This window comes from Triturus cristatus, chromosome 10 (assembly GCF_964204655.1).
Source record: "Triturus cristatus chromosome 10, aTriCri1.1, whole genome shotgun sequence".
Taxonomy (NCBI): domain Eukaryota; kingdom Metazoa; phylum Chordata; class Amphibia; order Caudata; family Salamandridae; genus Triturus; species Triturus cristatus.
This window is the reverse complement of record NC_140593.1, coordinates 680217291-680232902: the sequence shown is the minus strand read 5'-3', so window position 1 is coordinate 680232902 and position 15612 is coordinate 680217291. Positions and strand designations below refer to the sequence as shown.

General features: G+C 49.3%; 1 protein-coding gene across 4 annotated transcripts in view; it reads left to right on the top strand.

Annotated features, from left to right (window-relative positions):
• The window catches only part of C10H8orf33 (chromosome 10 C8orf33 homolog), a 190532-nt gene that overhangs the window by 119238 nt on the left and 55682 nt on the right, over nucleotides 1-15612 (top strand). The gene's annotated exons all lie outside the window — the stretch shown is intronic.

Here is a 15612-nt window from a genome sequence, read left to right as displayed (position 1 = left end):
AGGTTTGCTGCTCTAAGATCTCCCTCTTCCCAGAAATGTCTGGGATTGGTAGCTTCTCTGAGTGCCGAACAAACCTGGCCCAAATACTCCAGCCACATCCTACGTGAGTTCACAATTGACGGCATTTGGGTACTACGTCAAAACTTTCCTCTCCCATACAGAAATCATAAACATACATGATAGTTATAATGATAGTTAGAAGGAAGATAAATGGTGTAACATTCTTATCTGATAGGCAACATGTGACTTACAACAAGCACCACTGATAAAATTCCACTAGTGGTGTACTCGTGTCATTTCCCCCACTTCGTTGCTGTGTTATTTTATTCATTTGACTTAGTGAAAATAGTTGTATAAGAAGGTAGATGACCACCCATATAGCGTGCATGCTCCATCATCAAATCCTCCCAGGTAGCACTGGGGAACTTCCTGTTGTGTTGTCTGGCATTTATATAGGGCAAAATTGCCGTGAGTATGGACCGTTTACAGGTGAACCTGGATTTATGGTTTAAGAGGTGTATCTTTGTAGTATGGCCTATGTGAGTAGTGGTGGGTGTAGTGATCTCTAGGGCACTCCAACATTTACCATGTGCCTTTTAGCCACATGTGATCCCTATGGAAACCGGTCTAGGCTAAGCTTTTACTACTTCTTCATGTCTCTGTCTCACTCTGAGTTCTGACTAATATTCTGTGGGTGACCAGGCGAACCTTCACTAATGCCTACTGTAGGAGAATGGCATCGACTGCATAGTTGCCCCCAACTTTTTGCTGATGTTTTGACTGTTTTATGACACTAGCAGGCTGTGGCCAGCTATCCAGGACCCCAGCCTTCTCTAAACTGATGTGAGTACCCTAGGTACCTTCCAATTGGATACTGAGGACACCATATCAGCCCCTTGTAGATGGTACCCTAGGTACCCAGGGCATGGGTCCCTCAGAGGCCTACCAGGGGCTGCAGCACTGATTGTGCCACTCCTGGGACAGCCATACCAAATGACACCACCAGACCACTACTGTAGTCTGGGTAAGGTGGTGCTTGCACTCCTTACAGGGATATAGGTATCCTGTATCCCACTTAATACAACACATATATCCTCATAGGTCACCCCTAAAGCAGGCCTTGCTAATCCTACAAGGCAGGGTGCTGAGATATGTGTGAGGGGGGGACCCCTACCTGAGTAGGGCCCCTCTGCAACCTTCGTAAAATCATTGCTGGGTTGTTTGTAGTGTAGCCATACCATATACTCTTAACCGCATTATAAGTCTATCGCGATAGCGTGATAACTTGAGAATGGCTACACAGAACCATATCGTGTTTGGTGTCAAACATGTAGGAATGATACCCCCAATCCAGCCATGGGACTGAGGGCATGATTCCCCCCTGCTAGAGGGGCGATATGGGAAAAGCGGCAGAATTTAGCAATTTAAAAGTGCACACGTAGTACAAAATGGATGCTACCCGCCACCCACACGACTCTGGCTGCCTGTTGCTGGGTAGAACTCCAGCCACGGCAGCTGGACAATAGGGATCCTGGTGCTGGGAGGTGTACCCACCTCCCCAGACAGACTATGTGGATTGGAACTGGGTGTGTGCACCATAGGATGCCTTTCAGAGTTGCACGTAGGCTTCCCCAGTGCCTACATTCTGCATACACCGCCTGGAACCGGTTCAGGGGCATCCTGTCCCCTGCCCAGGCGGGAAACACACAAAGGGGAGAGGGTGTAGCCACTCTTTTCCCGCCTGACCTCTCATTGGTGGGCTCTGATCTGGACACTCCCCTAATCTTTGGATAAAGGTGAATACTGGGTCCCCAGAGCCACAGATTATTCTTGAACTTCACATACTTGAACTTCGACTTGCTGCCGGACAGCTACCTGAAGAAATCTCCCTTGGGGTAAAGGAGTTACCCCCCCTGCTTGGCAGGCACCTGAAACACTGCAAGTGACCCGGTTGGAACCTCGCTGCTCCTACGGACATCAACGACTCTTTCCTACCTTGAGGTGGGTTTCCAAGCATCCCAGAGGCCTGTGAGTGTGCACAGCAAAGCTCAGCACCGTGGACCCCGTGGGTGCCGAGATCCCCAATACCCCAGGACACCAGCCACCTCTTGCACAGCACCCGACTCCGACGAGTGGGGAAGTTGTGCTTTGGCCCATTTTTGAGCCAACCTCTCAGCATCATCTGTGCCAAAGATCGACGCCCTAGCCCACTCCGGCGACCCGTGGTCGCTTCTTTACGCACGCCAAATTGCTGCCTCCCGCGGTCCCTTGTCTCTCGACTTGTGGGCCCTAGTGGAGGTCAATCTTCGATTCCAAGCGTTCCCCTGGTTGCTCCAGGCCTGCTCTTCAGTCGCCTCGCTGGAGACCTCGCTCAGACCTAATGGGTCTGCACCAGTAGCAGTTTTGTGTTTCTTGCGTGGGTTGCGGTTGCCAAGGCTTAGTGGATCCAATCCGGACACTAACACCGCAGCGACCCTCATCCTTCGTGGGACAGTCGCCCTCCAGAAGCTGGCCTTCCTTGACGCCTCCTGGACCCCGTGGCTGACGATCCAAGCTACACCTCTTCCACCTGGAAGCACTCGACATTGAAGGGCTCCTTCTCTTGAGCCCCTTGGTCACTGTGCCGTGACCCAGACTCTGTCCCCTCTGCTTTCAAGTCCTACTCTACAAGATCTACATTTTCATTCTTCACGACAACGCTTTTGGCTAGCAGCAGTTCTTCACGTTTTGCCATTGAAAATTAGCCCGCGACCCGACATCGAAAATGACCTACGCACCCAGCTTCCCTGGGGCAGGTAACAGTGGTACCTCGGTACTCTCGTGGGTGTGGGCCCTTCAAAAGCTTAACTCTAAAGTATTGAACTTGAACTCCTGCTAGAAGTGTTTTTAAACTTTTAAAATTCAACCGCGACATTCTCCATAGGCTTTAATAGAGATCCCGACAGTAGCTTTAGCCACTGCATGCGTCTTCCCCTTCCTCACTACCTTGGGTGGTTTCGCAAGGGGCCAGCGACCCTAAATGCCCTAGGCTTTGTCTGTAGAATTGTCGTGGTTCTTATACCACTTATTTGATATATGGTTTGGTCCCTCCCCCCGGGGCCCTGTGATTCCAGTGCTATTTATTGTAACTATCAATGCTTGTTTGAATTGTATCTTCACCTCTAGCCCCATAAAGAGACTAGTGGGGTTATTCCGAGAATAAATACATATATTTTATATATATACCTGTGTGGACTACTCTTTCATTTGGTTATACAAGAGGTTATCTATGGTAAAACAATAAGCTTAACACTCCTTCAAGACTTAGCCTGAAGGCTGCTCTCCACAGCTAACACTAGGATAGCTTTCTTTAAAGGTTGTCTTCAACCTATCACCATAAGAGTCGAATTGGACTGGTGCAAGGTGTCCCCTATAACTAGTGGACAGCATATGCCAGGCCAACTTCTCACACCTACCCAAAGCAGCCTGCTTAGTATTAAAAGGACTTGTCTTTCTTGCTCCTTTAGTACACCCACTGTAGTTGGCAGGACCCCTCCTCTGGGCGGAATTTGGCTCCTAACTGGCAAAGTGACTGCCAAAAATGCAGTAGACTGTTGCCAAATCTAAATCCTTCCACTGCATGGTAATATGTTTGGGAGTGTCCTAGGATATTCCTGTGACTCATGTCTCAAACAGTGTGAGCATTTGTACATTTAAAAACTGTGATGAAGGCATCAGTGCAGACTCCAGGAAGACATTGAACCTTTTTTTAGAGTTTGCCAGAAAGGATACTCTTTCAAAACGTGTCAGATATCCTGTCAACCGTATGTGCAATGCAATTGAATATAGTGACTGTGTAATACAGTGGATGGAACATCCACCCCATTTTGACAGAGTATGAAGGTAGCAAGAGGCTACAATATGACTCTGTTCATAGAGGATGGAGAGGGGGGGAGGATGTGTCATCACAGCCGTATCTGCCGACTTTGGAACTGGAAAAATAACAATTGATGGACAGAATGCAGAACAATGTCCTACATTCACACCAGTACAGAGATCTGGGCCTAAATCCATCATTTTTTTGCTCACCATACCATTCCAGTTTGGACCCAGCCATATGCAAATCAGTCTTGACCCTGAGCCCAATGGGAACAGTCCAGCCCGAACTGCCAGGCCAGGTCCTCCCTGGAATGGAAACAAGCATCCTAGGACTGGTTTCGGGCTTTCAGCCCTCATCAGCCATGATAGCTTGACTCCAGTGGCATGGGGGGCACGGGACCCACGTCTGGGCATACCTGTTCCACTCAGGGTGACAAATGCAAAAAGAACAATTGATGGACAGAATGCAGAACAATGTCATACATTTACCCCAGTACAGAGATCTGGGCCTAAATCCATCGTTTTTTTGCTCACCATGCCGTTCCAATTTGGACCCAGCTATATGCAAATCAGTCTTGACCCTACGCCCAAAGGGAGCAGTTCAGCCTGAACTGCCAGGCCAGGTCCTACCTGGACTGGAAATAAACATCCTGGGACCGGTTTCGGGCTTTCAGCCCTCATCAGCCAGGATAGCTTGACTCCAGTGGCACGGAGAGCACGAGACCCATGTTTGGGCATACCCATCCCACTCGAGGTGACAAATGCAAAAAGAACAATTGATTGACAGAATGCAGACCAATGTCATACATTCACCCCAGTACAGAGATCTGGGCCTAAATCCATCGTTTTTTTTGCTCACCATGCCATTCCAGTTTGGACCCAGCCATATTTAGGCCCAGATCTCTGTACTGGGATAAATGTATGACATTGTTCTGCATTCTGTCCATCAATTGTTCTTTTTGCATTTGTCACACTGAGTGGAACGGGTATGCCCAGACGTGGGTCCCTTGCTCTCCATGCTACTGGAGTCAAGCTATCCTGGCTGATGAGGGCTGAAAGCTCAAAAACTGTCCTAGGATGCTTGTTTCCAGTTCAGGGAGGACCTGACCTGGCAGTTCGTGCTGGACTGTTCCCATTGGACGCAGGGTCAAGACTGATTTGCATATGGTTGGGTCCAAACTGGAATGGCATGGTGAGCAAAAAAATGATGGATTTAGGCCCAGATCTCTGTACTGGGGTGAATCTATAACATTGTTCTGCATTCTGTCCATCAATTGTTGTTTTTGCCTTTGGAACTGGGGTACCATGTTTGAGTCTTGGTGTGGGCTCAACACCCTGTGACTTTGGGCAAATAACTTAATCTCCCCATGCCAAAAAAAGAAGGAAAAAAAACGAATGTCACCTTGTTTAATATAAGTGGTACTCATGTAAATCACCCCAAAACCTTTGGGTCGAGTTTGCTCTATATAAAAATCAAATGCCAGAAAACTCAGTTTCCTGGAGTACATACAGCGCTCTCATGCTTGGTATACACGGCCTGAGCAGCAGCTGCCTTTTGTAAAGGATCAAAGACTAATGAACTGCTATATTCTTCCCTGGAGTACAAGTCTCCAGAAATTTTCCAAAGAAATGGTCCACAACCGGCAAAATGTTGATCCTTTCGTCATGGTCTGGATGACTCCATAGTAATGCTGCAGAGTTATCATTGAAATGTTGTGTACATTGCAGAACAAAAAACAATCTCTGCTCGTGACAGATTGGAAGCTGGTTGAGGCCCTTACCATAAGAGAAGACAATTAATGCTGTACTGACGGTTTGCACAATATTCTCCTGAACCATGCTAGACCCCGCATTTTTTTCAACTCCTCAAGTGAAGTTAATGTCCACAGGTACGCCCCAAATGAGGCACCAGAGTGCCTCAATGCAGCCTCAAAAACTGTTCAATACAAAAATATGTTTGCTGCACAATTTCCTCAAGGAACCTGTCGTTCACAAATAATTGAAAGTAGCCGATGAGCAAATAAATTACAGTATTGACTTTGTATCCAGCTCCAGTGAAAGGAGGAATTAGAGTCTGAGATCTGTTAGGGTGCTGTCAAGTGAGCACTCTTGCTGAGCTGTTCATGGCACCTTCTCGTACTCCAGATTGTGCTACATTGGCACTGTCTTAGCAGCACAGGGTGCACTTGCAAAGGGACATCACAACTGCCTAGCTGTGCTGCATGGCCATGTACTTTAGAACCATTGGAAGATGAGTCCTTATCTGATGGAACTCCACCAGCTGGAATATCACTTCCACATTCCGATCCATGATCTACGCCTCAAAGTTCTCCTTCACTTGAGGCCTAGGCAGCGTCATCAAATGAGAGGCCATGTCTGTTTCCCAACTAAAACATTTTTCTTCAAATATTGTGTGTTGGGTAGAATGCCCAAGTACTCGTATAAATCTTTATGCATGGAGGACGCTGATAAGAGTATGTGATGAGCTGAAAATGAGAATACTAAGCAGTGCACATGAGGGTGCGGAACAAAAGTATTAGAGGCAGAAAAACACTAAAAGAAGCCAGAGAAATTCAATTGAAAACCAAACCATCACAGCTCCACTTGCTTTACAGGCTGAGAAAAAAGAACCTACATGTGAATATAAAGAAAAAAAATACTTCAACTTGAAATGTGCACACATCAATACGACAAAATTAACTTGAATTAAAATAACAATATTAAAAAAGCAACAGAGAAAAAGTGTATTTATGGCGAGTGATCGGATAAAAAAAACAATTGACCACCAACTCACATGCTTTTAAAATAATATTGCCCTTGGGGCGTGGCCAAGAAAGCGGCTGGATAGGACGCGCAATCTTGTCCCTCCGGCATCGCCATTCTCTAGCCTTGCGGCTCATTCCCAATCTTCAGGTTCAGAAAGGGAGATCCGGGTGCCAGTGGAGAGCATCGGAGTGCCAGGGTTAAGCCCATTTGCCGGCTTTATCGATCCCGCTAGTCCGATCCACAAGCCAGTGGGAGAGGGGACCGGACTGGCCACGAGGTGGGCAGAACCAGATCGGCTGGCGGAATCCGGAGCAGCTGAGCAGAGCACACCTGTCGCGGGCTGGCGGCTGGAGGATCGCTGGGTCCATAGCATATCACACCTGGCTGGCGACGATCCTCGGGGGAGGTGATCTGGGCCCACAGCGGCTGCCTTGGATGAAACGGTACGGCGTCCGCCATCTTGCCTGTCTGCGGCACAGTGAACTTTGTGGGGTCGGTGATTGAAGTGCCGAGACCTGGAGGTCATCACGGAGGTGGTGGGTGGCCATATTAGACCTGCGAGCGGCAGCAATAGATCTGGGCCCAGCAGGACCTCCGGCGTGTGCACATGCTGCCCTCTGCGCGCTGCCGGGCCAGGAGCTTCGGACCGGACTGTAACAGACCTGGCGAGCAGTGGAGGCCCAGGAACCTGGATCGAGGCAGATGATCTGTGAACTCAGCCGACCTCTGCGAGTACTGCCTTGAGGCCTAGCGGCTTGGTGCGAGCCCTACCAGCAGATTCCTCGTAGCCGGAGGGCAGACGGCGAGTGCTTGCCGGGAAGGGCTTCCCAGGAGTGGGGTGGACTGACGACTGGCCCTGCAGATTAGCACTTGGTGGATCCCACGATCCCGGGGTGAAGGACGGATCTTCAGATTGCAGCCACTACTACAGGATACAGGGTCTCCCTCACGGCTACCGCCCGCATTTGGAGCACTACAGGAGGTCGATGACAAGGGGTTCCGGGGCTTAGAGATCACTCCTGGTGGCGCACGGAGGAGCCCTGCCCACAGCTGCCCTGGCACACATGGAGGCTGTCTTATCACTGACCCTGCCAACGCTTTTAACGATCCAGGCCGAGGGCTTTAATGGCCTGCAGATGACCGACGTAGGAACCTTGGGACATAAATGTACTACTTCGAGTGCTGAAAGGGAATTGTACTGCGCCCAACATCACCTTCTGGTGGGGCGAACGCTCTTAGAGGCCGCAATCCAGGCAGTGTCATTCAGCTCATTGGTGTCATACGACTAGGTGGCACTGTTCTAGTGAGAAGGGAAGTCTCAATCCAGCGGGGCTGCCCATAATTGGAGTACAGCCACGTCTGTAGTTCCTTGTTAGACCACAGCCTAGGAGCACACAGGGGAGTGGCAAGAGAACCCATTCTCCTCCTGCAAGGTCCTGAAGGGAGCTACTGGGGCGGTGTTCGAGACAGACTTAGGACGACTACAGGGTCTGATAACTGATTGGTCATCGGAGGAGCATCCATAGGCCTGAGTCGGCATGATGGCTGTGGCCCGTGCAAAGAAGGACATGCTGCTAAAGCAAACTGTGGCTTCTAGTTCAACGAGCACCACACCTGTAGATGAAGGACCGTCTGAGGCAATTGAGGGGGGTGATGGTCTGGCCGCCAAGGCCTTTATGATGGAGCTGTTCTCCGTCCTCAAGGAAGACATCCAAGACTTGAAGGGCCAGCTTTCCGCAGATATGAAAGAGGTTAGATGCAACATTGAGGAGGTGGGCGAACAAGTGGCCACTCGGTAGGAACACGAGGCAAGCAGGGAAGAGGAACACCACATGATGCAACAAGACCTGATCCGCCTGCAGGAGCAGCACCTGGACTTGCAGGTGCATGCAGAAGCTCTCAAGAATCGCTCTCGGAGAAACAATGTACGGATCCGGGGTGTGCCTTGGCGTGCAGAGGATGACGATCTCGGGGCCTACATCTTAGCCCTCTTTCAACATGTCCTTGGCGGTAAGGATACTAAAGACATACAGATAGACTGGGTGCATAGAGTGGGCCTGCCTAGAGGGGATAAGGCTCCGCCGCTGGACATCCTAGTATGTGTCCACGATTTTCAGCTAAAGGTGCAGTTAATACGCAACGCTCGAGTGTCCCATCCCGTTCAATTCCGGGGCCATACTCCTGCACTCTTTCAGGACCTGTCAGTGTCTACCTTGATCAAGCGGCGAGAATGTAGGGTGGTTACCTCCCATCTTCGTGAAAAAGGAATTCCATACTCCTGGGCCATCCCTTTTGCATCATCTGTAAGTACCAGGGGAAACTGAGGCAGATTCGATCGCTCAAAGATGCGCTTGAAGTGTTGGGATTGGAGAGTCCTTCGGTGGCAGAGCATACGGAGGGTCCTCAAGAGCATGCTGTGTGGAAGTCCTCACGCTGGCAGCTGGCCGGTAGATCTGCCTCTAAGCTGAAACCAGACCCAGAGACAATGGCCAAAGAAAGAGAGGCAGTGCTCACATCACTGTCCCAGCCTCCGGAGCGACCGATCTCCCCTTGATTTAGACAGTCACGATGCTCCAGAATGGGTTCCTTGGAGAGGACATGTGATGGCGTCTCATGATCCCCGCTAGAAGATGTGATCTTGATGTTCAATGAAGACTAGGTATTTCGTCACACGACTCTTCGGCTGCACCATGACCCACATGGGTTTTCCTCTACAGACTAACTTTTGTCCATCTCCGTTTCAAATGGTTGGGTTATTGTTTTTTTTTTTAATTGTCCTTGAATGTTGCTGGTTTTCAGGGTTTCCGCACCTGTCAATATAGAGATTCTGACCTCTCTCCACCGGTTCACACCTGCTCTCGGAGACTTAGTTGGCCCGAAAGTAAGATAAGTGCGTCCCCTGCTGTAACATCCCTTTTCGCCCGCTATGGGTAAGACTCTAAAGATCATAAGCCTTAATGTTCGGGGCTTGAACAACCTGGTGAAGAGATCGGTTATCATCTCCTTGCTAGAAAACTTGAATGGGGATATTTGTCTTCTATAGGAGACTCACCTCCTCTCTAGAGACACTACACGCATGCGCTCTAGACGCTTCCCGCAGCAATTCTGGTCCTCTGGTCCGTCCAAGAAAAATGGGGTGGCAATCTTAATCAGAGCACACCTCCCTGGCAGGGTTGTAGCTACTTCTGTAGAAATAAGGGGGCGCTTGCTATCAATTAGGATACAATGGGAAGGCACATGCATCACACTGGCATCTCTTTATTCGCCTAACACTCAACAAGAACCGTTTATTATCAAAACCTTATCTGAGGTGCTCACATCCCCGGATGCAGCTGTATTGGTAGGGGGGATTTTAATTTGGTGATGGACACAGTCATGAATTGGTCGGGGCAGAGGTCAGTCGAGGCTGAGGCCTTCTCCTCCCGGGGTTTGGGATTGCTGGTGGGTAATGGTTTGCAGGATGTATGGCAAACTTAACACCCCGGGGTGAAAGGCTATACCCACTATTCTGCGGCTCATACATCGTATGCGCGGATTAACCACTTTCTCGCCTCCACCTCATTAGCACGCCAGTTAATGGACGCTACCATTGAGAATCGCTCTTTATCGGACCATACAGTAATTACGGTTAGTATCCCTACACAACTCACCCAGACAATCCCTCCTGGATGGTGCCTCAGGGAGAGTCTCTTGCATTCACCAGAGAATGTGGCTGGCATCAAATGAAAATTAGTTGACTGTCTACAGATTAATGATGTGGGGTCTGCGTCCCTGTTGGCTGTCTGAGAAGCCTTAAAAGTGGTTATACGCGGAGAATTTATTGCAATCTCGGCGGCGGAGAATAAGGCCTGGAGAGAAAAGCGACAAGAGTTAGAACAGGGAGTAGCGTAGATGGAGTCCATTCATAAAAGAACCGGGGCACCGAGGGTGTGGAGGGAGCTGGAGAATAAAAGGCTTCTCTTGAAATGTTTAGATCTCGACAGGACGGAGCATGCATTTCTCCGACTACGCCATAAATTCTATCTTTGTAGTGACAAATGTAGCAAGCTTCTGGCACAACGGCTGCATGCTAAGACACAGGCATCAATGATCCAGGCAATAAGTGGGCGGACTGGGGAGGAGATAAGTGCCGACTCGCAAATAGTGGATGCCTTTAGATCTTTTTACTACACTCTCTATACAGGGCAGGACCCACCAGTGCTGGACCCTCTCCTTATTTAGAGAAGTGTGCGATTTCCCCTCTGCCGAAATCTACGGCGGAGCAGCTCGATTGTCTCATACACATAGAAGAGGTCATCTCAGCAATATCCCGCTTTAAACTTGGAAAGTCACCAGACCCGGATGGCTTTCCAGCCCTGTTCTATAAATCCTTCTGTCAGTTACTAGCTCCCTTTTTAACTAAATTATTCAATTAATTCCTGGAGTTAGGAGCGGTGACAGACTTTATGTCAGAAGCTGCTATCTCTGTTATTTTAAAGCCCTCCAAAGATCCTATGGAATGCGGGTCCTACAGGCCCATTTCTCTACTAAAGATCAATTCGAAAATATTCGCCAGAGTCCTATCAGTGTGCTTAAATCCCCTTAATGGCATACTTAATCGATCCCGACCAAGCGGGCTTTATTCCTACCAGACAGAGAGGAGATAATACGAAGCGCCTTTTTCACCTTATGGATAGTGTGCAGAGGTGACGCAAGCGTGCACTATTTCTATCCATCGATGCCGAGAAGGCATTCAATAGAGTGAGCTAGGCTTACCTGTTTGACACTCTACAATGTTTTGGGTTTGTGGAGAACTATATCAAATGGATCAACTGCATTTATAGGGCGCCCAGGGCTTTGTAAGGGTAAATGGGATAAAGTCAGCTACGTTTCCAATCTTGCGAGGGACATGGCAAGGATGCCCTTTGTCCCCGCTCTTATTCGCTTTGTATATGGAGCCGTTGGCGTTCAACGCATAATAGACTACCCACAATTTGAAGGCCTAAAGTTTGGGAAGGACATTCACAAGGTCAGCTTGTACGCTGACGATGTGATCCTCTCGCTCACCAATCCTCAAAGCACCCTGCCTGCTCTACTCTTAGAACTAAATAAATTTGACCAAATCGCATATCCTAAATTTGTAGATCCCCCAGGATGTGGCGGACAATATACGGCACCAGTTTCCACTTCAATGGACCCAGCAAGACATATTGTACTTGGGCATTAGGCTGGCTCCGAACATTGCACGTACTGTGGCCCTAAACTACGCGTCCCTGCTAGAGCACACAGCTAAGACTTTAGATAATTGGGCACGTCTTCGGCTCGCATGGTTTGGAAGAACTGCAGCTGTTAAAATGAAAGTCCTCCCCCGCATTCTTTATCTATTACAAACGATCCCAATGGCTCCACCACCGAAAACACGAGGCCAACTACAGTCCCTGATCAACAAATTTGTGTGGGGAGGGAAGAAACCTCATCTATTGTTATCCCAAATGGCACTCCCTAAAAAAGATGGGGAGTGGGGCTTCCTTTGATTAAAAGGTATTATCAGGCATCGTGCCTCCGATACATCGTAGAGTGGAACAGACCACTGTCTGGTAAGCATTGGAACTTCATGGATCAGGTGGTGGCTGGGATCAACATCTGGCTCTACTCCTCACCAGTTACATCCCCAACGCGGAAGGTATGGGATGCGGTGGCTAGCAAGAGTGACTGGACCACTTTTCCTTCGCCGATGACCCTGATGGTGGACAACCCAGACTTTCCACCGGGTCAGGACTCTGCAGTGTTCCAAAGGTGGAGAGAAGGATGCAAGAGACTTTGATCTCTTTTTGACACGAAAGGATTGATCCAGTTCGACCGGCTAAAACGAGATTATGGCCTCTTAGCGTCTGATGAGTGTGCATATCACCAATTGCATCACTGGGTTACATCTTCCTCCTACCATAGTGCGGTGTCCCGACCACTCCCTACATTCGAAAAATGGCTAGTATGTAAAAAGATGATCAGCGCCTTATTTCTGAGCTTTATTCTATGCTCACTTCAAGTCACGCAGGGCAACGCACAAAGGCACAAATTCATTGGGAAGCGGAGTTGGGGAGGTCATTATCTGCTAAAGAATGGGATAATCTACTCCATCGTACACAGCACACAACACGGCAGGGGCGGAATCCGCCTTTAAGGTTTTTTTTGTACTGGTATACACCAGCACGGATACACAGCTGGGATAAAAGCAAATCCGATCTCTGCTGGAGGGGTTGCGGGATGACCGGGACCTTAGTGCATCTGCTATGGCATTGTCCCAAATGGCAGCTTTATTGGACGGGGGTCCTAGATAACATTGATGAGGCTTTTGACACTTCTATACCTAGATTCCCGGCATATACCATTCTAGGGCTATCGAATCCCCTAACCTTTCCTCTGCGCTCTTTGGTAGGCAGACAAATCGCACTAGCCCTATAGCAGCGCATCAAGCCATTTTAGCCCATTGGGGAACAGCGACTATCCCTGAGTTTAATGCGTGGCTGCATAGGCTCTGGTTCATCCTCGCTATGAAACGAATGTCATTGGTGGTGGACCAAAAAGGGGAGGCTTATACTGAACTATGGGCCCCTTTTCTACATCTCCTATCCAAAGAACTACGCGAGATCACATGCCCTAAATACCTCCAAATTCTTAAATTGATGGCGCAGAGCACCCCTTAAGTGCGACTATAACCGTTATTAGGGAGAACAGTCACAGACGCTTTGTGACTCTGTGACGGGGGGGGCTGAACGGAGAGAGAAGACTGATGCGGAATGTAGGTGGGGTGGGGGTGGGCGGGTAATTTCGTGAGTGTTTTTATTTTTATCTTCTAGTTGTAGAAATAAGGAGTCTATGCTTGTTACAACTTGCACGCCTCTTCAGACTCTGCCGGCCCAGGGTTGTAGGCATACAGCTGTGTAATTTTACAAGACGTATGCTATGCCGGCCTATGGATGTAGGCATGAAGCTGTGTTCTTTTTCCCATGACTCTTTATGATACTTATAAAAAGATTGGTTCCAAAAAATAATATTGCAATTCATGGGCAAAATTCACTGGACACAGGAGTTTGCACACACTTCATATTCAACTGGGCAAGGGGTGATGCAAGGCCCCCATGTGCAGAGAAGCCAAATCCATAATAGCGGCCACCATTTTCTCTTGCCTGAGAGGGTCAATTGGGGAGGGCCTACAGCCAATATACCCCTTACTCCCTAGGAAGGGAGGATGGTTAAAATTGAATTGCCCGTTTGGTTAGGGGGCAGGCCAACCCTCAAAAAATTACCTTGGTGGTCTAGTGGATGATTCCTACTCGGAGACCGCAGTCCAGCTGCGATCCCTAGGCAAGAACCCTTCTTTCTAGAGGGGCACAATTGGAAAATGGAGACTCTCCCCTTCCCAGTGATGCCTCGTTTGCCTTTAGTTTCACCCAGGAAGCTGCACAAAACCGCCAGGTGCAAAAATGTAAGACAAATAGCTGCCTCCATTTAACTTCCCTTTAGGGAGTGGGGGGACAGTGTGGAGAACTCGGACCCCATTGTCCTGCCTCACCTTCTCACAGAAGGAACAATGGTTAACATTCAGTTACTCCCAATGGGAGTAGGCAGCTCGCAAGCTGGGGGAGGCTGCTGGAGGATCCTGCTCAATGATAAGACCCCCCCCCCCCCCCAGCAGGAATTCTTCCTAGAGTGTCACCATTGGAGATGAGAGACTATCCCCTTTCCAGTGGTGTCTGTCTTGCCTTTAGTTTTACCAGAGTCGCCCTGCCCCCGCACAAGAAAACCATCTGTGGTGGTTTAGTGGAGGATTTCTGCTTGAGGATAATGGGCCGGGCTGGGATCCCTGAGCAGGAATCTTCAGGGAGAGAAACTTCTCCTTCCCAACAGTGCCTCTCCTATGCAGTGGGCTTTCTGGAGGGTAGGGGAGGAGATATGCCCCCCAATGTCCACAGCGCAACTTACCAGTGTCTAGCAGCCACATTGTGCGAAGCAATGATGTTGTCAGTATGCGTAATCAATCCTGCATGGGAGGGGTCAGGGACTGGTGCAAAGTGCTTCCATGTCAGTCCCTGATGGGGGCCTAAATGGGAGAACCCTCCTGACTGTTCTCGCTGGATGAGATACTCACATCATCCATACTGGTGAAGTAGTACAGAGGATGTAAAGATCTCATCCTCCACATCAAAGGAGTTAATCATGAACCTTGACTCTAGAGAGATTCTACAGTGCTCTGGTTTCTCAAGAGTGGTCTAGGAGTGCTTGAATAAAATACTTATATTGTCCAAATGCTGCTTTTTCTGCAAACAATATTCAATTTAAGTGAGGTAAGTACATTTCTAAAAGCTACAGAGCACAGTGACCCAATTAAACTTCGACACCGGCATCCAGATGTAAAGCAAAAGAGGACATGGTGTTAGGGGAGAACATGATCAACAATAATGGATTGGCCCCGTTCGAGCTGGGCCGGGGCACGCGACAGGGCTGCCCCTTGTCGCCGCTCCTGTTTGCGCTTGCCTTGGAGCCCCTGGCGGAGTGGCTGCGGTGGCATCCCTCTATCCGCGGTCTCCGCTGGACCCCTGAGTATGAGGACCGCGTGTCCCTATACGCTGATGACATCCTCTTGTACCTAGCATCCCCACGTAAATCACTGATAGTACTGGTTGATGTTTTACATTCATTCGGTCGCAACTCCGGCCTTGTCATCAACTGGGCTAAATCATGTGTGTATGTGCTCTCTGGGGAGGCTCCCATCCTCCCGCGGGGCTGTCCGATCCAGATCGCCTCGCGGGGGTTCAGGTACCTGGGTGTCTTCATCACTCTGGACCCGGAGGCCCGCTACGAACGGAACTTGCTTCCCCCCCTCCAGCGCCTGAAGGAGGACGTCGCGCGTTGGCGGCGCCTGCCGCTTTCGCCGCTCGGCCGGGCGGCATTGTTCAAGATGATGTCGTTGCCACGCTTCCTGTACGCTTTGCAGAACACTATGGACTT